Here is a 24,107-nt window from a genome sequence, read left to right on the forward strand (position 1 = left end):
GTCTGGAAGTGTGTGTGTGTGTCTAGGTGTGTCTGTCTGTCTGTGTGTGTCTAGGTCTGTCTGTCTGTATGGGTGTGTGTGTGTAGGTGTGTCTGTCTGTCTGTGTGTGTGTCTAGGTGTGTCTGTCTGTCTGTGTGTGAGGGGTGGCGGTGCAGAGGTGAGCGCACCACGGTCACCTGAGTTTGATTCCAGGCCACGGCTAACATCATCAGTGGGGAGTCATGTCATGCCCCCCCCCCAGCCCGTTAATGACTACCTGATGTAGTTTACAAACAGCAGCAATGGGTTATACAAAAGTGGCCGGGCAACAATACCTTACGTGTGCCGTGCAGGCCTTAATATGTGCTCCCTAACAACACTTATCTCTGGAGTCTTGTGACGGCTATGTGAGTTTGAATGGTATGTAAGGAGTAAAACTCCTTTAAGATGTGCGTCTAAGTTCAGTTTGTGCTCAGATGTTATTTGTCTGGGAGTGAGAGTCGCGCCTAGGATTGTGTTGCGCGCAAGTTCACGTGGCTGCGTGTTTACTCGTGTGGCTGTTTGTACACCAGTGTGTCTGTGTGTCTGTATGCATGTGTGTCTGTGTGTACTGTATGTGTGTCTGTGTGTCTGTGTGCATGTTGCGTGTGGGTCGTAAGTTGTGGTGAGCGGTAGTTGCAGCTGCGGTTAGCGCTACGAACCTGGCGGCTACCCGAGTTCGATTCCCGCTCACGGCCATCAACACCGGTGATGATTATCTGAACCGGTTCTGGGCCTCCCCTGGGTCGACTCAGCCTCAGATGAGTACCTGGTCTAGCGGTGTGTCGTAAACATCGCTACTGGGGAGACAAAGGCGGCCGGGCGTGGCGCATGCCACCCCACCCTTCGCGTACCGTGCCGGCTTTCATAGGTGCTCGCTAACAGCACTTGCTCTAACAGCCTGTTGAGGCTTTAACCGGTGGTGGGGGGGGGGGGGTCTTTGTCTTTGTTGTGTGTGTTACGTGCGTGTATATGTACCGCATGTGTGCGTTCGTGCATATTGACCAGTGCGGTTTGTCCGATTGTTGCTTTGTATATATGTACGTGCATATATATACTGGGCTGAATGTGTGTGTGTGAATGTCAGAGGTTGCGTGCGTTTACGTCTTGCGTCTCTGTCAATCCGTGTGGTTACGCGTACGTGTGTCATGCTCTTGGTAAGCACGGCATTACCGTGTGTGGCTGCGTTTGAATTAGAAAGACAAATATAACGCTTTAAAATACACGTGAAAATATGTTCGTATGTCATGCGAATACAATCACTCGCGTAAACATTTTAATATGCAATGTATAAGCGATTAATTATATTATTGGTTCTTTCGGTAAAGTCACGTAGAAGGGAAACAATAAAATAATAAAAATATAATTGTTTATATATTTGTCCTATGTCGAGCGTGCTCATCGTTGGTACACAAAGAAAAAGACCCCCAGTATAGCCTGTAACAGACTGTTGGTGAAAGTGCTGTTAAAGAGCGCCTATAAAGGCCGGAACAGCACGCGAAGGGTCCAGCACCACGCCCGACCGCCTTTGTCTCCCTAGTGGCAATGTTTTACACAAGGTACTCGATACTCTTTTGAGGCTGAGTCGACCTAGAGGAGTCCCAGAACAGGTTCAGATCATCGTCACCGGTGTAGGCCGTGAGCGGAAATCGAACTCGGTACGCCGGGTTCGTAGCGCAGCGTAGCACTAACCGCTACACTACCGCTTCCCACACACACACACGCATCTACACACACACATACGTCGAGAGACAGCGAGCTACACACACACATACGTCGAGAGACAGCGAACTACACACATTGCCGTTCAAAAAGCACCGCTGAAAAGTTAATCAAACAAGAGACGTGCGCGGAGTGCGAGCGAGCGCAAATCTCCCCAGCCGCCGCTTGAGCGTCTTCCCAGCGATGGGCGCCCCCTCGAACTTCTAATCGCATCAACCACCCTGCACCCCCCCCCCGCCACCAACGCGCGCTCCTTTGTTGCGACCAGAGCGTGCGCCCAGATTCCGAGATCAGCGCCGCCGTTGTTTGGCTCCGCGTCAATTTTTGCCGTTCGGGCCTGTGCAGTCGTGGCAGCAGCAGCAGCAGCAGCAGGAGGAGTAAGTAGCAGGAGGAGGAGCAAGCAGCAGCAAGAGGAGTATCAAGCAGAAAGCAGCAGCAGGAGGAGTAGCAAGCAGCAGCAGGAGCAAGCAGCAGCAGCAGGAGGAGCAAGCAGCAGCAGCAGGAGGAGTAGCAAGCAGCAGCAGCAAGTAGCAGCAGGAGGAGTAGCAAGCAGCAGCAAGCAGCAGCAGCAGTAGGAGCAAGCAGCAGCAGGAGGAGCAAGCAGCAGCAGCAGGAGGAGTAGCAAGCAGCAGCAGGAGGAGTAGCAAGCAGCAGCAAGCAGCAGCAGGAGGAGCAAGCAGCAGCAGGAGGAGCAAACAGCAGCAGCAGGAGGAGTAGCAAGCAGCAGGAGGAGCAAACAGCAGCAGGAGGAGCAAGCAGCAGCAGGAGGAGTAGCAAGCAGCAGCAGTAGCAGCAGTAGCAAGCAGCAGCAAGCAGCAGCAGTAGCAAGCAGCAGCAGGAGGAGTAGCAAGCAGCAGCAAGCAGCAGCAGGAGGAGCAGGAGGAGTCGCGAGGCGCCGCCGCTGCCGCCCGCCAGGACGGCCTCGAGTGCCCCGCTGCCTCTCCGTGCGTGCCGCTATTGATGTGGCTGCCTTCAACGCACACAAAAAACACAACTCGAGAGATAGACGCGCTGCGAGCTCGGCTGAACATCAATCGCCGAGGCCTTGCGTCGGTCCGTCAGCTCTTCCCCACCCCCTCCCCTCCATCCCTCGTCTCCATCTCTTCCTCTCTCTGTAGAGTTAGAGGCCTGACGGCAGGCAAGTCGCTTTAGTACCCCGACGATGAGTGCCGGCCACTTGCCCGACCGGCCGTCACGAGTCCCACGGTGCTGGAAGTCACGGCGGCGAGAAGGAATAGTTGTTGTTAGTGGTGGTCGGTGGCGGTGGTGATGATGATGGTCGCGATATCATCGCCGGCGCCGTGAAACACCCCCTCCCTCTCGGTCGCGTCTCTCCGAGTGCGTTCAGGGAGGGAGAGCCGCGTGGCCTCTCGCGGACGGGTGGGGGAAGTCCCCGCCGGATTTATGACCCCGCATTTTTTTATTAGGCGCTGACAGCTCCGGTAGTGGCGCGTCACGCGCGCCGCGATTCCCTCGTCTCTCTCTCTCTGTAGTATTATTATTGTTGTTGTTATATTAGGGAGGGAGGGGGCGGCGCTAATGGTGCTTCGGAAGGCCTCGTTTTGAAGCGACGAGGCCCCGATCATTCGAGCGGCACGCTGCGTGACTCGCGCGGTTTATGGGTACGGGCGCAGGAGACGTAGCGCACAAAGACAGAGATTCCCCCACCACCACCCACCCACCCACGCCCACCGTGTAGCCTTGACAGGCTGTGCTGTTAGCGAGCACCTCGCCTATACACACAAGACAAAGATCCCCTGTGTAGCCTTATCAGACTGGAGGGGCAAGTGCTGTTAGCGAGCACCTATGAAGGCCGGCACTGTGGCACACGAGGGGGTGGGTGGCCAGCACCACGCCCGGCCGCATTCGTCTCCCCAGTGGCGATGTTTACACACCGCACCAGGTTCTCATTTGAGGCTGAGTCCACCTAGGAGAGGCCCAGGACCGGTTCGGACAATCGTCACCGATGTCAGCCGTGAGCGGGAAACGAACCTGGGTCGCTGGGTTCGTAGCGCAGCGTAGCGCTAATCGCTACACTACCGCTCCCCTTGTGTATACGCGCCTCGCATTTACACACAAGGGAAGACGCACGAAGAGAACAGACCCACACACACACACGTATAACACGCAGAGAATAGACACGGACGCGCAGGAGGTATTATAATTATTATGATACGCACGGAGAACGCATACACACAGGCGCGCACACAGTTGCACGCATACAAACGGACTCGCAAAAACACACACGTAATACATGCATAGAGTGTCGACGACACATAGATGGAGAATACACATGCAGACACAGACACGCACCCCTATGCAAAACATATGCCTACCACCTCGGAACAAATAGACACAACGGAGCACACGGAAATACACAACCGGAGCAGACTCACCGACCAGACGAACGAACTTCTCATTACAGCAATACCGACGAAGAATATCCACATTCACACACTTAACGCACACCGAATACACACAGAAAACACGACAGAGGCGTTCACACACCAACATTTACCCAACAGACAATCGCATAAACATAAAACTCACACAAACAGAACACGTGCACCCATAGAATATACAGATATACGCGTTCATGGCACACACACAGCACTGACACAGAACACACACACAACACACACACACAACACACACACACAACACACACACACAACACACACACACAACACACACACACAACACACACACACAACACACACACACAACACACACACACAACACACACACACAACACACACACACAACACACACACACAACACACACACACAACACACACACACAACACACACACAACACACACACAACACACACACAACACACACACACACAACACACACACAACACACACACACACAACACACACACAACACACACACAACACACACACAACACACACACAACACACACACAACACACACACAACACACACACAACACACACACAACACACACACAACACACACACAACACACACACAACACACACACAACACACACACAACACACACACAACACACACACAACACACACACAACACACACACAACACACACACAACACACACACAACACACACACAACACACACACAACACACACACAACACACACACAACACACACACAACACACACACAACACAACACGTACATACACAGACGTGTGTGTTACACACGTATCCCCTCCCCCTCCCCAAGTCAACCTTAACAGACTGTTGGGGCAAGTGCTGTTAGCGAGCACCTATGAAGGCCGGCACGGCACACGATGGGGTGGGTGGCCAGCACCACGCTCGGCCGCCTTTGTCTCCCTATATTGGCGATGTTTACACACCGCACTAGGTACTCATTTGAGGTTGAGTCGACCTAGGGGAGGCCCAGGACCGGTTCAGATAATCTGGTGTTGGTCGTGAGCGGGAATCGAACCCGGGTCGCCAGGCTCGTAGCACAGCGCGCTAACCGCTACACCACCGCTCCCCACAAACACACGCGCACACACTCACTCAACAACACTCACTTACACACTCACTCACACTCACTCACACACACGCGCACTCGCACGCACACACTCACTCGCACACTCACTCAAAGACAAAAATTCCCCGTATAGCCTTAACAGATTGTAGGGGCAAGTGCTGTTAGCGAGCACCTATGAAGGCCGGAACGGTACACGAAGGGGTGTGTGGCCAGCACCACGCCCGACCGCCTTTGCCTCCTCAGTGGCGATGTTTACACCCCACCAGGTACTCATTTGAGGCTGAGTCAACCTAGGCGAGGCCCAGGACCGGTTCAGATCATCTTCACCGGTGTTGGCCGTGAGCGGAAATCGAACCCGGGTCGCCTGGTTCATAGCGCAGCGCGCTAACCGCTACCCTACCGCTCCCCACCCACTCATACACACGCGCACTCACACACACACACTCACTCACCCACACGCGCACTCACCCACACGCGCACTCACGCACACACTCACACACTCACTCACACACTCACTCACCCACACAGGCACTCACGCACACACTCACTCACACACTCACTCACCCACACGCGCACTCACACACACACACACTCTCACCCACACGCGCGCTCACGCGCACACTCACGCACACACTCACACACACGCGCACTCACTCACACACTAACTCACTCACTCACCCACACGCACACTCACTCACACACTCGCGCACTCACCCACACGCGCACTCACGCACACACTCACTCACGCACTCTCTCACCCACACGCGCACTCACACACACACTCTCACCCACACGCGCGCTCACGCACACACTCACGCACACACTCACACACACGCGCACTCACACACTCACTCACCCACACGCGCACTCACGCACACACTCACGCACACACTCACTCACCCACACGCGCACTCACGCACTCACTCGCACACTCTTCACGTCCCACTCTCTGTGCGTGCACCTTCCTTGATCCAGAGTCTTGGCGTGCCACCACGTGACGCCGCACTCGTGTCACTGCTTGTCCTGTCGTTTTTAGGGCATTTTACATAAATGTCTCGGGCATTTTCTGAATCGATGCTGCCCGGCTTGGCTCTAGATTTATGGCCCCGGTCTAATTGAGCAAAGAGGGGGGGGGGGGTTGGAGGCCGGGGAGGGTGGCGGCGGGGGAGGGGGGGTGAACGTACGCGTGTGTGCAGGCATAAAGCCCGCAGTGTGTAGCAGCGAGCACAACCGCACACTCAGCCCGGACCCCGGCACGTGCGCGGTGCTGGCCATCCCCACCCTCCCTCCTCGTGTGCCCATGCCGGCCCTTCATAGGTGCTCGCTAACAGCACTTGCCCCAGCGGTATGTTAAAGCCTACACGGGGAATCTTTGTCTTTATGCGCGCGCGCGTGCGTGTCGCGGAACACCGAAATGGTTCTTTGGAATTGCGTGCAGAATGTTATTTCATTTGCAGAGCTCTCGAATTAAGTGAAAGCGAGAGTGAACGCGTGTGGCGTTACCACTCTGAGAACACAGAGTTGCGCGTTACCAGCTGAGAATTTGTGTTTTTTTTACTTTAACTAAAAAAAAACACAACAACAACACATCAGTACAAGAACGACTGTGAGACATTTGGGGACAAATTGAACGCGCTTTCATTGTTCCCATTAATGTATTCCGCACGAGATTGGAGCGGAGAAGGCGGAGAGAAGGTTGTTACTGGATTCAGATGTGCCCACAACAAACGCGGTGTACATTTTCAAGTTGCCGGGTTTTTTCCCCCTTAAATTGTTTTTTTTTCAAATATATTTTGTAATATTTTGAGTTTTACGCATTCGCATTTCGTTCGCATTCTGCAAAGAGGCCACCCCCCTCCCTAATGCTGCACCGCGCCGCGCTTTGTTGCTGTGGTTTTTTTTCAGGGGGGGGGGGGAGGGAGGGCGACAATCATTAACCGGTTCTACACAGGCGTTCGTTGCCATTGAAACGACCTCTGATTCACACGTTCCCGGCGCTTCCCTCCACCGCGGAGCAGAGCACATCCTCAGCGCCATTTCACGCGGGGCAGGCCTCCTCCTGCTGCTGCTGCTCCTCTTCATCCTCCATCCTCCTCCATCCTCCTCATCCTCCATCCTCCTCTTCCACTGCGTCCCACTCAGCCACAGACACGGCTGGCGGCGGCGGGGCGGGGGGGGGGGGCAGGCGCTAGCTCCATGTAACCCGGCTCCTCCGACCACTCGGCAGTTCCAAGGGTTCATTTGGTAAATGTCCAGAGAGAGAGAGAGAGGCCAAACTGCGGCGCCCTTAAACAAGACGCGACATTGACAAAAAAAACAACTAACAACAGATCGCGATCACGAAACAAAAACAAACGAAAAAAAATCCAACAAAGATCAAAAACGGCACGAGGACAAACGGCGATCTCGCAAAACGAGGGGCAGCTCTCGGCTGTGAGCGGCGTGGTCAGGGGGTGGGGGGGGGGGGGCTCCTCGCCCCCTCCTTAGCTGCACACACGGAATTCTGAGCCCCCGCGACCACGAATTAATCAGAATATTTATTTATACTGGAGGAATACGATGAGCTCTGAAGCTCTTCTTTTTTTTTTCTACCACACACAGATTATCCAGTAGCCAGAGATGTCCAGCAGAGCAACAATAGCGCTCACGTATATTTAAAAAATATATTTTTTGTTAAATTGTGTTATCATCATTATTACGACTACTACCTAGAGATCGAGCGGTGGTTATAATGGTTAGCGAGACACGCTCTGGAACCCCAGCGACACGAGTTGGATTCCCCAGCCACAGCTATTACAATCAATATCATCAGTGGCGTTTGATATCAGAACCCGTTCTCCCATACCCCTTAACCAACCCGCTCTGACCAGGGTGGTGAAGTATGGTATTTAAAAAAACCTATGCCCAACATTGATTCGGGAGATCTACATTGGGGGGTAGGGAATGGCAGAATTTTTAAAATGTATTATTATTAAATAAAATATATTTTAAGTGGGTCAAAAACTTGGCGAGGCAGCGCTGGGGCGATGTCGACACTTGACATAAGCCGCAGAGAAAGGTGGCAGCAACACCAACACCACACAACCACACCACCACTCAGCCACACCAACACCACACAACCACACCACCACCCCACCACTCAACCACACCAACACCACACAGCCACACCAACACCCCACCACTCAACCACACCACCACACTACCACACGACCACGCTGCTACACCACCACACCACCACATTGCCACGCTACTACGCCACCACCACACTGCCACGCTGCTACACCACCACACTGCCACAATGCTACACCACCACCCCACCACTCAACCACACTGCCACACGACCACGCTTCTACACCACCACAACACCACGCTGCTACACCACCACGCTGCTACACCACCACCCCATCACACTGCCAGGCTGCTACACCACCACACCACTACACTGCCACAATGTTACACCACCACCCCACCACTCAACCACACTGCCACCCCCGCTACACAACCACCCAACCATAAATCCACACCGGCAAACAACCACATCGCCACACAACGGCACTGCCACACCTCCACACTGTCACACCAAGCCAACCTAACACCACCGTACCGCCATATTACCACCTCATCGCCGTGCCACCAAACTATGTCACGGGCTAAACACCGCCAAACTAACACAGTACACAATCGGACAACCTCATCACCTGACCACTACATCACCACCACCACCAACACCGAACCACGACCACCACGACCACCACACCGCCAACTCTGTCACACAGACCACAGCCACGTTGGGACCACCGCGGTCGTGGCGGTTGCCCGTGCCGCCTTTGGCCCGGGGTCTCGCACCTCGCCGCGCAGGGCGGGGGTTGGCGGGAGGAGGAGGAGGTGGTGGAGGAGGGGAGGGGGGACATTGGCCGCACGCGGCATCGATTTCTAATCGGGATTAAGGGCTGTGAATTGACGTCGGAGCCACGTGAACAAGCCGCACACTTTGTTTTGAGCAGCCGGCGATGGGGAGGGGAGGGGGGACTGAGAGGGAGGGGGAAGCGAAGGGAGGGAAGCTGGATCAAGAGCGAGCAAGCAGAGGGGAGAGGAGAAGAAGGAGGAGGAGAGGAGGGGAGAGAGAGAGAGAGCGCGGGGTTCGGCTGCGGGCATTATTTAGCTTCCTCCCTTCGTCTCCCTCCACATTTATCACTCTAACAGACGCCGTTAATGCCGAGCCTAATTCTGCCGAGCGCGCGGCCAGCCGGGCCCCGGGATAGAGAGATGGATTTTGTTCCGAGGCGTTCGCTTCGCCGCTGATTGTTCATTAGCGTGGTGAGTTATCGCCCCGGAGGCGCGGCGCGCGCGGCGCTCAGACGCGGTGCCACCAGGCGTGCCGCGCGCGCGCCCGCGCGCATTGTTTCACGTGAAATATGCGCGTCTCCACCATCGCCGAGATGCGTTCACGAATTTCTTTCGAATCGATGTGTCGTGAGCGAATAATCGACGGCGAGTTGACTCTTCGACGGGTTGATTATTCGCCAGCGTGCGGTTTAATATTTGCGAGCTTTGGATTCGACTGTTGTTGTTGTTGTTGTGTGTTTGAGTTTGTTTGTGGTTTTTTTCGTGTGTGTGTTTTGCTGGAGCAGGAATCGAACTCGGCTCGCTGAGAGCACTTGCCCCCAAAAGTGTGTTAAGGCTACAAGGGGGGCCTTTGTCTTGTCTTTGTCGTGCCTGTTTGTTCTGAGAATATTTCGCAGAGATTTTCACAGGTTTTGTTTTCTTCCCTTCTTTATAAATGTTGAGTATGATTAATGTAAATGTGTGTTCGTGCCGCGTGCGCCCTAGGAATGCCGGCGTGTTAAACAAAAGCACGTTTATATAAAGTGCTATTTATTATTATTCTTACTTCTTATTTTAGACGAAACACACACACAATATGTTTATGAACTAAATATGCGACGAATGCGAATTTAATTTGGATAAAAACCGGCATCCGAGAGCAGGGCCGCGCTCCAGAATCACGGCGGAGCGCCTGGACTCGAGTGGTTATTTAATGACATATTAAGAGCGTGCCGCTTCCAAGCACTGATTGATGGGACGGTAAATCATCCTCGATGCATCCCGGGGCTTCCAATAAATACAGAGCTTACCTCGTGCGCTTCTTTCCTACGAAACTTCGATGCGATGCAAGCTAAAAAAAAACGATACCAATTTTTTTTTAACTATTATTTTTGTTACATATATATTTTTTACAACTCCACTCAACCTCCCTGCCACCAACCGGATAACATTCTAGTTGAGGCTGCGGCTTTTTTTTGTAATGTTTGTCAAACACCACTCGGGCCACGGGGATGCCCAGGATGCGGCGACCGGGAATGGCGAGGGTGGAGAGGGGGGTGCGGGTGCCCAAGAGCCCGGGCATCGTTTGCCGTTGGCTTTACGGCTGGCGGCGGTGGCCGATTTGCGCTGACAAGAGTCCAAATCACTTCCCTTTTTCCGAAAGCGTCGAGGCCGGCCGCTCGCCCTTGCCCGGTGCCCCGCGAGCTCGGGGGGGGGGGGGGTTGCGAGAATGAGCGGCGGACGCGCGGGGCCGAATTTTTTTTTTTCCACCACGAAACTTTTCCCCGCTCTGGGCGTCTGCTCGCGCCGCAGCTCCATGATTAATTATTGAACAACAGTGGGCAGTGGCGGGGAGACCCGCGGCTAAGACCCCTCTCCTCCTATCTCTTCTCTCTCTCTCTCCCCTTCTTTGCCGGCTCGAGTCGCAGTGCGGGGGCGAGATGATTTTTGTTTTTGGTACGAGTCAGCTTCTTTTATTGTTGTTTAGTTCGTGTGGTTTTCTTTGCGTTTACAAAGAATCGGGATAATAGTTAGCAAACGCTTCTGTGTCATTGTTGCAAAGTTTGACTTTTTCTTTTTTTAAACAGAGAAAACAAACCAAAAAAAATGTGTGGAATGTAATTTTTCGCGCGCGTGCCTTCTTTCGATTCGCAACACGCGGGATTGTTTGGCCACTTTTTAATTGACTCAAATTCGCATCAAACCGTACGCGTCGATGGTGTATATGAATTATTCGTACTGAATACGTATCTGCGTACGTACACGCGTGTCTATATTTTTAGTTTGTTTGCATACGTCCAGTAGATAAAAGCGCTCCTTTGTCCGTATTTCAGGCACGAAATTGTTCAATATCCTCGCCCCGTTGTCTGTGATCACGACTGCCCTAGATCGCGTACAGACGCCCCTCGAGACGCGAACAAAGTGAGTGCAGCAGAGATCGTGATGAATGTGATGAGAGTGTAGCAGAGATCGTGATGAGTGTGATGAGAGTGTCCTGATCGTTACGAGTGCAGTAGCTACTGCGATGGGTGTAATGGCGTGATTATTCGTTATAAAATACAGTTAATTACTCATCATTATATATTTACTTAAAACATATTTCGTTTCGAAATCACCGCAATCATTAAGATAATCAAAACCCAAGCTCGATATCTCAGAATCAGCACAACTCAACCGCAGTAATCACGCTAAAGTGCAATCGCAATTCGTACAATCGCAACACTCGATGCAGACAAAGATATGACTGCCCGATAAACGTGTGTAGGGTTTCTAACAAATATTACTTTATTCTGTGTTGTAAAATCATCAATCGTCACCAAATATTCATCACTATCGAAAACACGCGCGTGTCAAAACTCACCGCCTTCATTACGACCGTCAGAATTTCCACACTCGGCATGTTTTTTTTTGTTATCGTGAAATTCAGAGTCGTGCTCACCACACGGATCAATTGTTCACCGCACTGATGGTAATTTTGACGGTAGCCACACCAATAATCACAATCACGAGTATGACAACACACTATTCTCAACGATCATGAATACTACACGTCATTAGGTTCATCACTCATATCACACACCACCCGATTAACAATAACCACGCTCATCAGCAGCACAAAACTCACATAACACTCGTGACAATTACTACACTCGTATCACACTAATCACAATGACTGCCACACTTACTACCATACTCATCTCAATCCCTACCACACTCATCGCAATCACGACACCCACATCCCACTCATCACAATCACTACCACTCTCATCACAGTTACGACACTCACATCACACTCATCACAATCACTACCACACTCATCACAATCCCAACACCCAGATTACACTCATCACAATCACTACCACACTCATCACAATCACGACACTCACATCACACTCATCACAATCACTACCACACTCATCACAATCACGACACTCACATCACACTCATCACAATCACTACCACACTAATCACAATCACTACACTCACATCACACTCATCACAATCATTACCACACTCATCACAATCACTACACTCACATCACACTCGTCACAATCACTACCACACTCATCACAATCACTACACTCACATCACACTCATCACAATCACTACCACTCATCACAATCCCTACACTCACATCACACTCATCACAATCGCTACCACACCCATCACAATCACGACACTCACATCACACTCATCACAATCACTACCACACCCATCACAATCACGACACTCACATCACACTCATCACAATCACTACCACACTCATGACAACCACTACTCATACAGCACTAATCACAAAAATCACTACCATATTCACATAACACTCATCACAATCACTACCACACCCATGACAATCACTACTCACGTAACACTCATCACAATCACTACCACGCTCACATCACACTCATCACAATCACTACCACACCCATGACAATCACTACTCACATCACACTCATCACAATCACTTCCACGCTCACATCACACTCACCACAATCACTACCACTCTCATAACAATCAGGACACTCACATCACACTCATCACAATCACTACCACACTCATGACAACCACTACTCATACAGCAATCTTCACAACAATCACTACCATATTCACATAACACTCATCACTATCACTACCACACTCATCACAATCACTACACTCACATCACAATCACTACCACACTCATCACAATCACTACCACGCTCACATCACACTCATCACAATCACTGCCACACTCATCACAATCACTACCACACTCATCACAATCACTACCATATTCACACAACACTCATCACAATCACTACCACACTCATCACAATCACTACACTCACATCCCACTCATCACAATCACTACCACACTCATCACAATCACTACACTCACATCCCACTCATCACAATCACTACCACACTCATCACAATCACTACCACGCTCGCATCGCACTCGCCACGATCTCGCTCACTGCACTCGCACCCGCGCGCCGTTCCTCGAGACGATGGACGTCGGCGTCTTGCCGATCGCGGTGACGGAGATAAGAGAGAAGCGGGGGTAGCTATCAGCGAAAGAGCGTGCACGTCTCGAACGTGGCACAGACGTCGACAAAGTTCCACACGGTCACGAGAAGTGGCGTCACATGGCTGCGGTTGCTCACAGTTATATAAAATTATTATAATCACGACGACCGCGGCGGGTGCCTTTCGTGGTCGTGGCGATCTCCCGATTATTATTCGAATCATCGTCGCCGTCATCGTCACCGATCAATGCCGCCCCGAATTGTGGTGATCGTCGTCGCCGAGGCGTCGTTCGATCGCGACTTCGCATCTCGATGAGGTCGTTTGTCGCGACGATTCATCTCGATGAGGTCGTTTGTCGCGACGATCGGTGTGATGCCATTGACGACGGGGGTGCATGCTGATGCCATTCATCGTCTTCGCGATGTTGTTGTTGTTCGATAACGCGTACGAGCCTGACCATCGCGAACAATCGCGACGGATCGTCGCGATCTTTGATGAACTCGACGCTCGACTGCTCCACTGCGATCATCGCCACCGATCGTGCGGTGATAGCGCTACACGACTGAGCGCGATGATGAGTGCGATGATGACGAGTGCGATGATGAGGATTCGTGATGGTGACTATGATGATGATGATGATGGAGTGTGGCGAGTGAAGGTGGAGCGACGTGGCCGCTGGCCCTGATGGTCCCGTGTCTTTGTTGTGCGCTCGCTTTAGCTACCTGCGCCATTAACCGCATCTCATTAGGGAGCCACTCTCGCTTTGTGTTCGCACGCGGCGCTCTGTTAAGTGGAACGCGTGCGACCCAAGATTTATGCTCCTCGAGAAACTTGGGCGATAAATTTCTGGTAAAATAATAATATTAATCGCGGGGGCCTCTGACCGATTTCTAACAAAACAAAAACGAACGCGCGCCTATTGGCACTTAACTTTTGGACCGAAATCAAGTCTGAGCGTTGCCATAACCTCTTATCGTTGGCTTGAGTTCTTCCTCGTAATCCTCGTACGTGCTGTGTGTCCGCGTCTCCCTTTGTCCTCTCCGCTTTGCCTCTCCCAATGCTTGATCTTTGTCCGCCGTGTCTCTCGTTCGGTTTGCGGGGCCCGATGGTTGTGTGTCCCTCAGCCTGTCCCCCGTGTTCTATGTAAATGCGTGTCTCAGTCTCAGTCTTTTGTTTGTGTGCGTCTGTGTTTTGTTTGCTTGTCTCTCTGTATGTGTACGTGTGTCTAGCGGTAATGCAGCGGTTAGCGTGCTGCGTTACGAACCCGGCCACCCGAGTTCGATTCCCGCTCGCGGCCAACACCAATGGCGACTATCCGACCCGACGTTGTATAAATATCGCCGCTCGGGAGACAAAGGCGGCTGGGCGTGGTGCTGGTCACCCACCTCCTCGTGTGCAGTACCGACCTTCATAGGTTCTCGCCGACAGCACTTTCCCCAACAGTCTGTTAAGGTTTATAGGGGTGGCGGAGGCGGTGGGGGTGTCTTTGTCTGGTTTAGCAAAGAGTGAAGCTAAATCTGAATGTACGAGGAAGGGGTTTTTTGTTGTTGTTGTCGTCGTCGTCATTTCGATGTCAGAGACACATTGGGGGCGTAATAACTCACGGCTCGAGTCAGCTGCGAGTTACGTTTCGAAGAGCTCTTGTTGGTCCGTTTGATGTACGTTGGACGCTTCAAGTTATCCACGTTGTTCAACTTGTCCTCCACGTGTGTGGAGGGGTCAAAGCTTTCACCGTCTTGGACGAATGTTCAATGTTCCCCGCCTCCATTTTTTTGGGGTCTGATTTATTTTTATTGGGGCGTGGGTGGGTGGGTGGGTAAGAAGAAAATACTGCCAAGTCTCGACCACGGCGCAAAGTTGCGAGGTCCCTGTCGGCCCCGGCGGCTCGTTAGGTGGCTCTGACCTGACCCTGCACATGCGCCCGTGACTCGCTGTGGCCGTCACAATCGTCGTGACCATCATTCACCTCTGGCATAGGGGCGAGTTTTTTTTAATCCTAATACGGCAACGATGGGTTTTTTATGTATTAATTAATCAATATTGAGTACTTGATAGTCCAAGAGTATCTGTTTATTTGTAATTTGTAAATAGTTGTTTTGTATTATTATTACTTTGATTGATTAGTTCTTTTGAGTCCAACAGAACGGATTTTGTTTTATCGTGTAGTTCCGATTCCCGGTCCCGTGTAAAAAAAATAAATCCTCACCCATCGCCTTAATGAACAAAGCCACTCGAGATGGCGAGCGGTGTGATCATTTGAGATTTTGTATACAGTGCTAACTCGATAATTACAAAATATATATTTATGTGAACGTTCTTCGTATCGTTGTGCAGCTACGGGACTCTTTTAGAATATCTGTAAGGAGTACTCTTATTGACTTAAAGCTTTCGTGACTGCAGGAATTCATACTCTTTGGGTGTTTCGGTAAAGTCACGTAGATGGAAAAATAATAAATTATTATTTTTAATTAATTATTATTTTTCTATCTACGTGACTTTATAATAATTTTTTTATTTTTCTTCTATCTACGTGACTTCACCGTTCTTTTAATTAATTATTATTTTCAATCTACGTGACTTTTCTATCTGCGTAAAAAATAAAATAACAAAAATCACGACGTTTCACGTAGATTGAAAAAAATAATAATTAATTATCATTTTTTTTGTGAATAATAATTAATTATTATGTGACTTTACCGAATAGAACCAAAGAGTATGGATCCTTGCAGTCACGAAAGCTTCAAATCTAGAATAGAAAAATTCTAATTTATATTATATTTTTTCTCCTATCTACGTGACTTTACCGAAAGACCCAAAGAGTAATACTATTATTATTTTGAAATTATGTTTCAGTGACGTAACGTGCATTGTTCCTTTGTCTCCGCAGAACGGAACACGCGGCAAAGGGGACGGCGGAGGAATGAGCGTGTATTGAGTGAGCGACTCGAGTCCGGTGAGTGGCCGCCCATCACCACCACCACCACCATTACCGCCGCCGCGTTGTACGCATGTACGTTGAACTTCTTTCGCACAGTACGTAGCCAACCGTACTAATCGGAGGTGCGGGCAGGAGGGGGGGAGCGGGTAAAGGACAACAAAACTGAACAGCCCACGCGTGAAAGACAACATCAGAGGCGCCGTGACGCGCCTGCGACGAACGTCCCCCGAACGTACCCATGTGCACGCAACACACGGGTGTTAATTCTTGGTGCGGTGGGAAGTCGGCATTGTCTCACCACCCCCCCCCCCCCGGACTTTCATCTCGATCAGAAGTCGCGCGTGTGGTTTCGCGCCAAGGGCTGGCCGTGAGCGCTCGGGGGGGGGAGGTGAACAACACAAAAGATGATCTAAGAGGAGGCGCCTATTAACGGTGTTATCTGGACCATCGACGCTCTTCCTTTTGATTATCTCTTTCTCGCCTTGTTTTCGTTTCATTTGCACGCGAAAGAATGCGGTCGCTTCGCGAACCCGGTCCCCGAGATGTTGTAGGGTTTTGTTTGTGTGTGTCTGTGTATAGTATAGCTCATTTAAATTATCCTACCTCGTTCTCCGAAAATAAATAAATAAATAAAATGGACGTCGCAGACACAGGCTTACAAATAATCGACTTGTCGACATGACGATGTCAAAGTCACGATATACATTATTATGTTTTTTTTATATATATAATCTGCAGCCGTACACGCACAATTGGGTTGCACAGCACGACGCGCCGCGAACTTTTACCGGCACCACGTGCACACGCACAAGCGCGTGCACGCGCGCACGCACACAGCCACGCATCACTCACGCACACACACACTCACGCGCGCACACACAGAACGACGGTGCGCAACCGGGTGTCACGGAGACACAAAAGGGCCGCAGCGCTGCGTTGTGTACACAGCAGTCGAGAACGTCGTGTGCACAGACACACGGAGAGAGGAGAGAGCGAGCACAGGGGTCGCCTCGACTGTGCTGTACGCGCCTGCGCCGCTGCTACTGCCGATGCTGCTCACGCTGCCTCGTCCGTGCTTCTTCGTACGAGCGAGAAGGGCGCTTTGCGCCGCCCAAGATCCGTCACGCGCTCTCACGCCGTCTCTCCGCGTCGCGCCGCTACAACCGCAACCCCACGGGGATTTACTCAAAAACAAAAAAAACACTTCTCGGAGGCTTTGAAATAGTCGCGCTCGGGACAGCATCCGCCTCTCGCCCCGCCGCTACTTCCCCCGCCCCGACTCCCCCCGCCCCTGCCCCTCTGGCCACGCGCGCGGCTCCCCTCTTGAAGTGGAACATTCACTCGCGCCGCGCACACCTTGAGGCCGGCAGGCCGGGCAGTCTGTCTTCACTTGCAGTGTGCAGGACAGCTGCATTGACACCGAGTTGCTCTGCTGTGTAGATGCCCACCGCCTACAGCAGGCAAAGAACAGTTTCCTAACACTTTGTGTGTGTTTAGTTTGTTGTCCTCCGCCCCTCTCCCTCCGCACGTGCCTCTCATGAGCACGGTTGGCTACGTACGGTGCGAAAGAAGTTCAAAGTACGTACTTTAGAGCAGACGTGAACGCTTCTCAAAGCTCCTACAATAGCCCGGACAGATGTCCATTGCCTAAAGCAGGCAGAGATAGCTTCCAAACGCCTACGACAGGGGCAGGGCAGCTTCTTAAGACGTATAGCAGAAAGATAGCTGTGTACACACATATAGCCGCCGGCAGGTCAGCTGTGCAAACATCTACAGCAGCCAGGACAGATTCCCAATACCCGCAATGAAACGAGATAGCTATGTAGTAGACACCTATAAAACAGGCAAGACAGCATCTCCACGCCTACAGCAGGCTAAGAACAGCCTCCAAACACGTAGACAAAGTCAGGACAATTGTGTTACACATCTGCAACAGGACATAAAGCGTTCTATCCGTACCTAAAGTAGTTGGTACAGGCTGCCCGCACCTACAGCAAGGCAGGACAGTCTCTCCACACCTACAGCCTCACTCGAGAGCGCCGGCTGTCTCTACGGGCCGTTCCGAGACCCTCCGGGGAACCGACTCTGTCGGGGACGGGCAGAGCGAGGGAGTGGTGCCGGTAAGAGGGACTCCCCCTACCCCCCTTGTATATCAAAGGGGGGGAGCGAAGTGGGGGGGGGGTATGTGGCCGCAACAGCTGGTTTATATGTAGGCCACAGCCCTGTCAGGAAGGTGGAGGTTTGAGGACGGCAGAGAGAACGGGAGGAGGAGAGAGAAAGAAACTTCAGGGGAGGATGCGTCATCAAGGGTGGGTGCGGGGCTGTGTGGCTGGGGCTTTGCTGGGGGGGGGGGAGCGGCGGCGGGGGGGGGCTTAGCCGGCAGATTTTAATGCAAATGTTATTGTATCAAAACTTGCCAAGTAATGGGAATCCTTTTTTTTCTGTGTGTGTGTGCGTGTTGCTTCTTTTGGCCCAGCCGCCCTCCTACACAGAACGCGCGCTCTCCCCCCCCCCCCCCCCCCTTTTAAGCCGTTACAGATCTGACTGCGCAAAGCTCCTAATGGGTAACTTCCCCCCATTCTGCTGAACGCCTTCTAATTTACCAACAGCCACGGAGTAATAAATCTTAGGCGGCCCCTCTCGCGACAGGCCTGGTGGTTGGTGGTGGTATGCGAGCTCCGAGCCATCCCGTGGCCACTGAGTAACAAAGCGTCGGCAACCCCCCCCTCCTCCACACTATCCCCCCCTCCTTCCCTCCCAGTTCCTCCCTCGCCTTGAACGAAACATTTTTGACACATTAGAATTAGGCGATAAGTAATTGGCAAAGATAGAAAGGCAGTAAGTGCCGCATTAAACTGCGGTATTAGCAGCGGGCAAGGGGGCTGCGCGTGAGATGACCGCCACCTGAAGGTCCCACATGTTGACAAATGTTCGTGGCACGCGCAGAAGTTTTGAATAATATCGAGACGGTCGTGAAGAAAAATGTTATGGAAAATTGTTTTTTATCGTGTTATTCATGATGGTAAATATGTCACTTAATATGAAAAAAATGTTTGTTGGTCTTGTTCTGTAACTTGAAAAAAAAATAGTGGTCACAATCATGGACAGCGCGTCTGCACTGGTACTTCGAGGTACATACGCAGGGGGGGGGGGGGGTACGCATTTCTTTAGAACTGCTTTTTTTTAATATAAACATGTGTGCGTTTAGTTTGTTAACCCCCCCTGCACCTCCGATTAGCACGGTTGGCTACGTACGGCGCGAAAAAAGTTCAACATACAGTACGTACCGACTCCAAAATGCGCTGCGGGTCTGCGCGTAAATCACGGCTCTCGTGCCGCATTGCCACGGGGGCGGGAGGGGGCGAGGGGGCTTTGAGGGTTGCAGTTCGCGGCTTGGGATTTTTGAAGAGCCGCCAAAAAAGAGACATATATATAAATAAACTACTTTGAAAAAAACATGTGTATACATAATGGTTAGATCGCTACATTGTAACACGATGATAAATCACGTGGGTAATTTGGTCATTAAAAACCGTAACCTCACGGTGGTGAGTGTGCGTGTGTGCGGGTCTTACCGCCGGCTAAGCGCCGAAATCAAAACGGGTTTGTTCGTTTTTAGTTTTGCTTCCGCGGTCTACTAATGGTTAAAGTAAGATGTAAAGAACAGCAACAACAACAACAACTAAAACTTAAGTAACAAAGGTGAATCGTAACGGTGGTGTGAGCAACCGCGAATATGGGTGCGGGGTGGTTAAAAACGGCGTGGAGGGAAGGAATTTAATAATTTACCGATGAGAACCCACCGCATAAAACCGTAACAGTCCCGGAGCTCCACCCCATCAAACTTAATAACGGCCCCGAATCATTATCACGATCATAGCGTCCATCACCATCATCTCGGCGGAATGGGAGGCCGAGAAGGAATCGCTGGAGAGTGATTGGGGCGGCAGCCTTCTCATTAGCAGGCACGGCTTCGGCGCTAACTTACAATTCCATCCATTGCGCGCATCAACAACATCATCATAGCGCCCCGTTCATCAGGAGAGGGGCAAGGAAGGTGGTTTATTGAATCATAAGACAGTCGATATATTTATTAAAGTCACCTTCTTGCCCGCACCACGAGCCCCTTTGCTTGAAACTTAGAAGCATCGCCCGTGGGGTTCGGGTGGTGACATGTTTAGGGCTTTGCCATCGCCACGCCGCTGCTATCCCTGGTTGTTTTTCGTCTTTGAAATTTCGTCGTCGCCCGATTGGAGACACGACTCTGAACGGAAGCGATTCAATGCTGGCGTATGAGTGCAGGGCATCTGTTTATAATAATGAGCGTTGTTATTCTTGGCAAGAAAATCGTCCGGATCAGTTTTGACTTCTCTCTTTCTCTCTCACCGGGCGAGCGAGTGAGCGAGTCATTGAGCTAGCCGCCTCCTCCTCTCAGCGTCGTTTCAGGCACCACATTGTAAACTGCCTTCTCCAGCTACAAGTCAGAGTGCCCTGCCTGCCCTTTGTCTCTACCGCTGAATAAGTCATCGCCTTAAACATCGGCCACTAAATATAATCTACATTTTGGTTTCTGCTCGGAAGCGGTGTTGATGACAGCGGTGGTGAGATTTTTTTTTTCCGTGTGTGTGCGCGCGCGTGTCTGCCAGTTCTTCTCTATGGGAGCTGTTTATCCAGAGACCCGATCTGGGTGCGATATAGTCACAGAGGGCAGAGGCAGCCGTGAGGAATTTCTGTGCCCTCTCCGCCTCTCCGCACGCACGCAGTTGAACGCCGCTCTCTGAGCGCGGCTGCGCTCCCCGCCCAGACGCGCGCAGCCTTTTTGCAGAGGCTGCGCGCGGGCCGCATTCACGAACGCATCCCGCCAGGCCCGGTCCGCTTCTTCTCTCTCCGTGCGCCGGGGCGAGAGGGCGGGTGGCGTTGCCCTGACACTCGCTTGAAGCAGCGGGCGGGCGCGCGGGAGGGGGGGGGGGCAGTCAGACAAGCCCCCGACCCGTGTCTGGTGGCGGGGGGGGGGGGCGGAAGAAGCGGGGGGGGGGAGGACAGGGCCCTGCCCACCCGTAGGGCCACGGGGCCCCTCCTAGGGCCTCCAGAGCGCCATGGCGAGGTCGGCACGGATCGGATTGGATCGACTGTAAGCGGCTCGGCTCAGGTTGCGCGGCACCGGACCAAGTGACGGCTCGGTGTGTGCGTTGCGTGTGCGTGTGCGCGTGTCTGCGTGTGTGTGTGCGCGCGCGCCTCTCTCTGTGTGTGTGTGAGCGGCTTAACGCGCGCTCGGGCTGCATCTCTGCATGTCTCCGCCATCGAAGCCGGCCCGGCAGCGCGGCGAAGGCGGACGCGAGAAATATATAAATATAAATGCGATCTGGCGGCAGGGGCTAAGGTAAGGATCGACTCATTTGCCGAGGGCCGAGTTGTTCGCGTCGCGATGATTTATGAGCTCGACTGCAGGCGCGGTTCACAAAGAGTTCAGGGGGAATCGGTGCGCGCGGGCGTCCGCGAGCGAGCGCGCGCTCGCTCGCGCCTCCGCCGTGTCCGCCTTTTGTTGTCTCGTCACCAGCGCAGGTGTGGTGGGAGCCTTTAGCGGGGCTCGGCCCAAAACATTTAGGGATTCGTTTCCCCGAGTCATCATAAAACGAAAGCGAATCATAAAAAAAAAATTAAAGAAATATAACATGGCCGCCAGAACGGAGACGGGGGGGGGGGGGGCGCGCTGCGCCCCCCCCCCCCCGCGACTGTTGCGCCACGCGACCCTCGGAGCAGATTTATCTCTCGTGGGGGGGTCAAAGATTTGTTTTATTTCGGTGACTTTTCTATTTAATATGTGTCAGCTCTGCTCCATTAAAAATATATACATTTTTTTTTATCTCGTGGAGAGGCCGCGGTTGTAATGGAGGAGGTTTCGGGGTAGGCGCTTAGAGACTGGGAGGGGAGAGAGGAGGAGGGGGGGGCACCATCGGACTCCATTCATCTTCGCCACCGCTCTGATTCTGCCTTGCACGGGACGCGCCGCAGCGGCATCGACGGGGGGGGGGGGTGCCAAAATTAAACGCGAACGATTCAAAACGCAAATGTTTATTCGCGGGGTCAGAAGAAACACGTTGACAAAATACGTTCGTTTTGTAACGCGGCTCTCTGTTTTTTTTGTATTACGTCTCGTTGGCTACGTGCGCCGGTGTTTATTTAAATATAAATATAAAATGTGTCTGTCTGTATACAACCGCGGCGACTGACTGCACACAATATCCCGAGCTCGCGTCTTTAGGGGGAAGTCTGATTTGTTAATATCGAGGCAGTTCACAGGGGCGCCGTTCAGATCCCCGCACAAGGTCCCGCATTTGGGGTTCAGGAGTAGCGCGGGGGGTGGTGGGGGGTGTCCGGAGTCGCTATCGGGGGTCCGGGGTGCAAGGCTGGGGGGGGGGGACCGCTCCCCGAACCCCCTCGCACCATTAGTAGTTAGTTATTTCGTCTGTCTTTGAAGAGGCAGTGGCGCTTTCAATCATTAATTTCAGTCTTGTGTTATTTAAAGGGACAACGGCCACCCGGCGTGTTTCAGAAACAACAACACTCGTTTGTTGTGTGCTGTTGTTTTGTGCGTGAGGCTATGGTGGTGGTGGAGCTAGCGCTCTCTCTCTATGCGCCGTGCTTTCTCCTTCTCACGCGCGCGCGACGCGTCCGACACATTTGTTATAGCCGCCTTTATATAAATACGAAGGCTGTGATGACAAAATGGCCTCAGTGTGTCACATTTGTTTACAGTGGGCGCGCGCGTGTGTGTAACGCGCGTGTTGTAACGCACGCGTGTAATAATGCATGAGAGCCTGCCCCCCACCTCCTCCTCTCTCTTCACCCCATCCGCCCCCCCCCCCCGATCAGGTTTCATAGCCATATGCGCAACTCCGCCAACCATTCTGTCGGAGATGCGTTCGTAGTGATCTTCCGGCGCCGGTGGGATCCGGGCAGAATCACCTTCTTGCCTCTCGATGGAACCGACTCCCCGCCGCTCCGTGGAATGGTCATATATATGTACATACGTGTGTGTGTATATATATATCGTTTAATATATCGTTTGCGCGCCAAGCAAATATGAAGCCGGGGGTTGTCCGTCTCATTATCGCCGATGTGCGCAAACATAGCGAGGAAATGCGCACTGTCTGCAACAACACAAAAGCCGCGAAGTGGAGCGGAGCCGGTTTAAAAAAAAAAAACTTAAAAAAAAATGCCGTCAGGGGCTCCCCTCTAGGCTGATTGATGATGCACTTGTGGATTTTTCGCAAACAGTTAATTTCGAGAGAGAGAGAAAAAAAACGCCTTTAATTTATTTTTTTGCAACGGGCACCAATGTGTGGCACAACCCTCACATTTAAACCCACCGCGGCACGCAAACGCGACTCGTTCACGCGACTCGCACCACGACCATTGCACGGCGGCCGCGATGTTTGTTATCATTTGGGGGGGGGGGCTGCAAGCAGCAGCGGCAGCAGTCCCCTTTTAATGGGGCCCTTGCAGCGAAGGCGGTTCACGCCGTGGTCACAATAGGCCGAGGGGACGGGGTTCTGGGTTTGTAAGAGCTCGCCCATCCATCACCCCCGCTTAGCAGGTAGAATTCG

General features: G+C 52.2%; 1 protein-coding gene across 9 annotated transcripts in view; it reads left to right on the plus strand.

The window, feature by feature from the left end:
- Window positions 1–24,107, plus strand: part of LOC116938504 (homeobox protein Hox-D3) — a 185,044-nt gene that overhangs the window by 150,854 nt on the left and 10,083 nt on the right. For 6 of the 9 annotated variants that reach the window (XM_076059869.1, XM_076059878.1, XM_076059856.1 and 3 more), the window contains one exon: window positions 16,450–16,515. The gene's annotated coding sequence lies outside the window, so the exon portion shown is untranslated. Of the gene's footprint in view, window positions 1–9,314; window positions 9,546–16,449; window positions 16,516–21,536; window positions 21,632–21,663; window positions 21,881–24,107 lie in introns of those variants that run through there. The other 3 variants (XM_032945647.2, XM_032945650.2, XM_032945649.2) reach the window with 3 other exon arrangements.

This window comes from Petromyzon marinus, chromosome 4 (assembly GCF_048934315.1).
Source record: "Petromyzon marinus isolate PM22_M1 ecotype Great Lakes invasive population chromosome 4, UKy_Petmar_22M1.pri1.0, whole genome shotgun sequence".
Taxonomy (NCBI): Eukaryota; Metazoa; Chordata; class Hyperoartia; order Petromyzontiformes; family Petromyzontidae; genus Petromyzon; species Petromyzon marinus.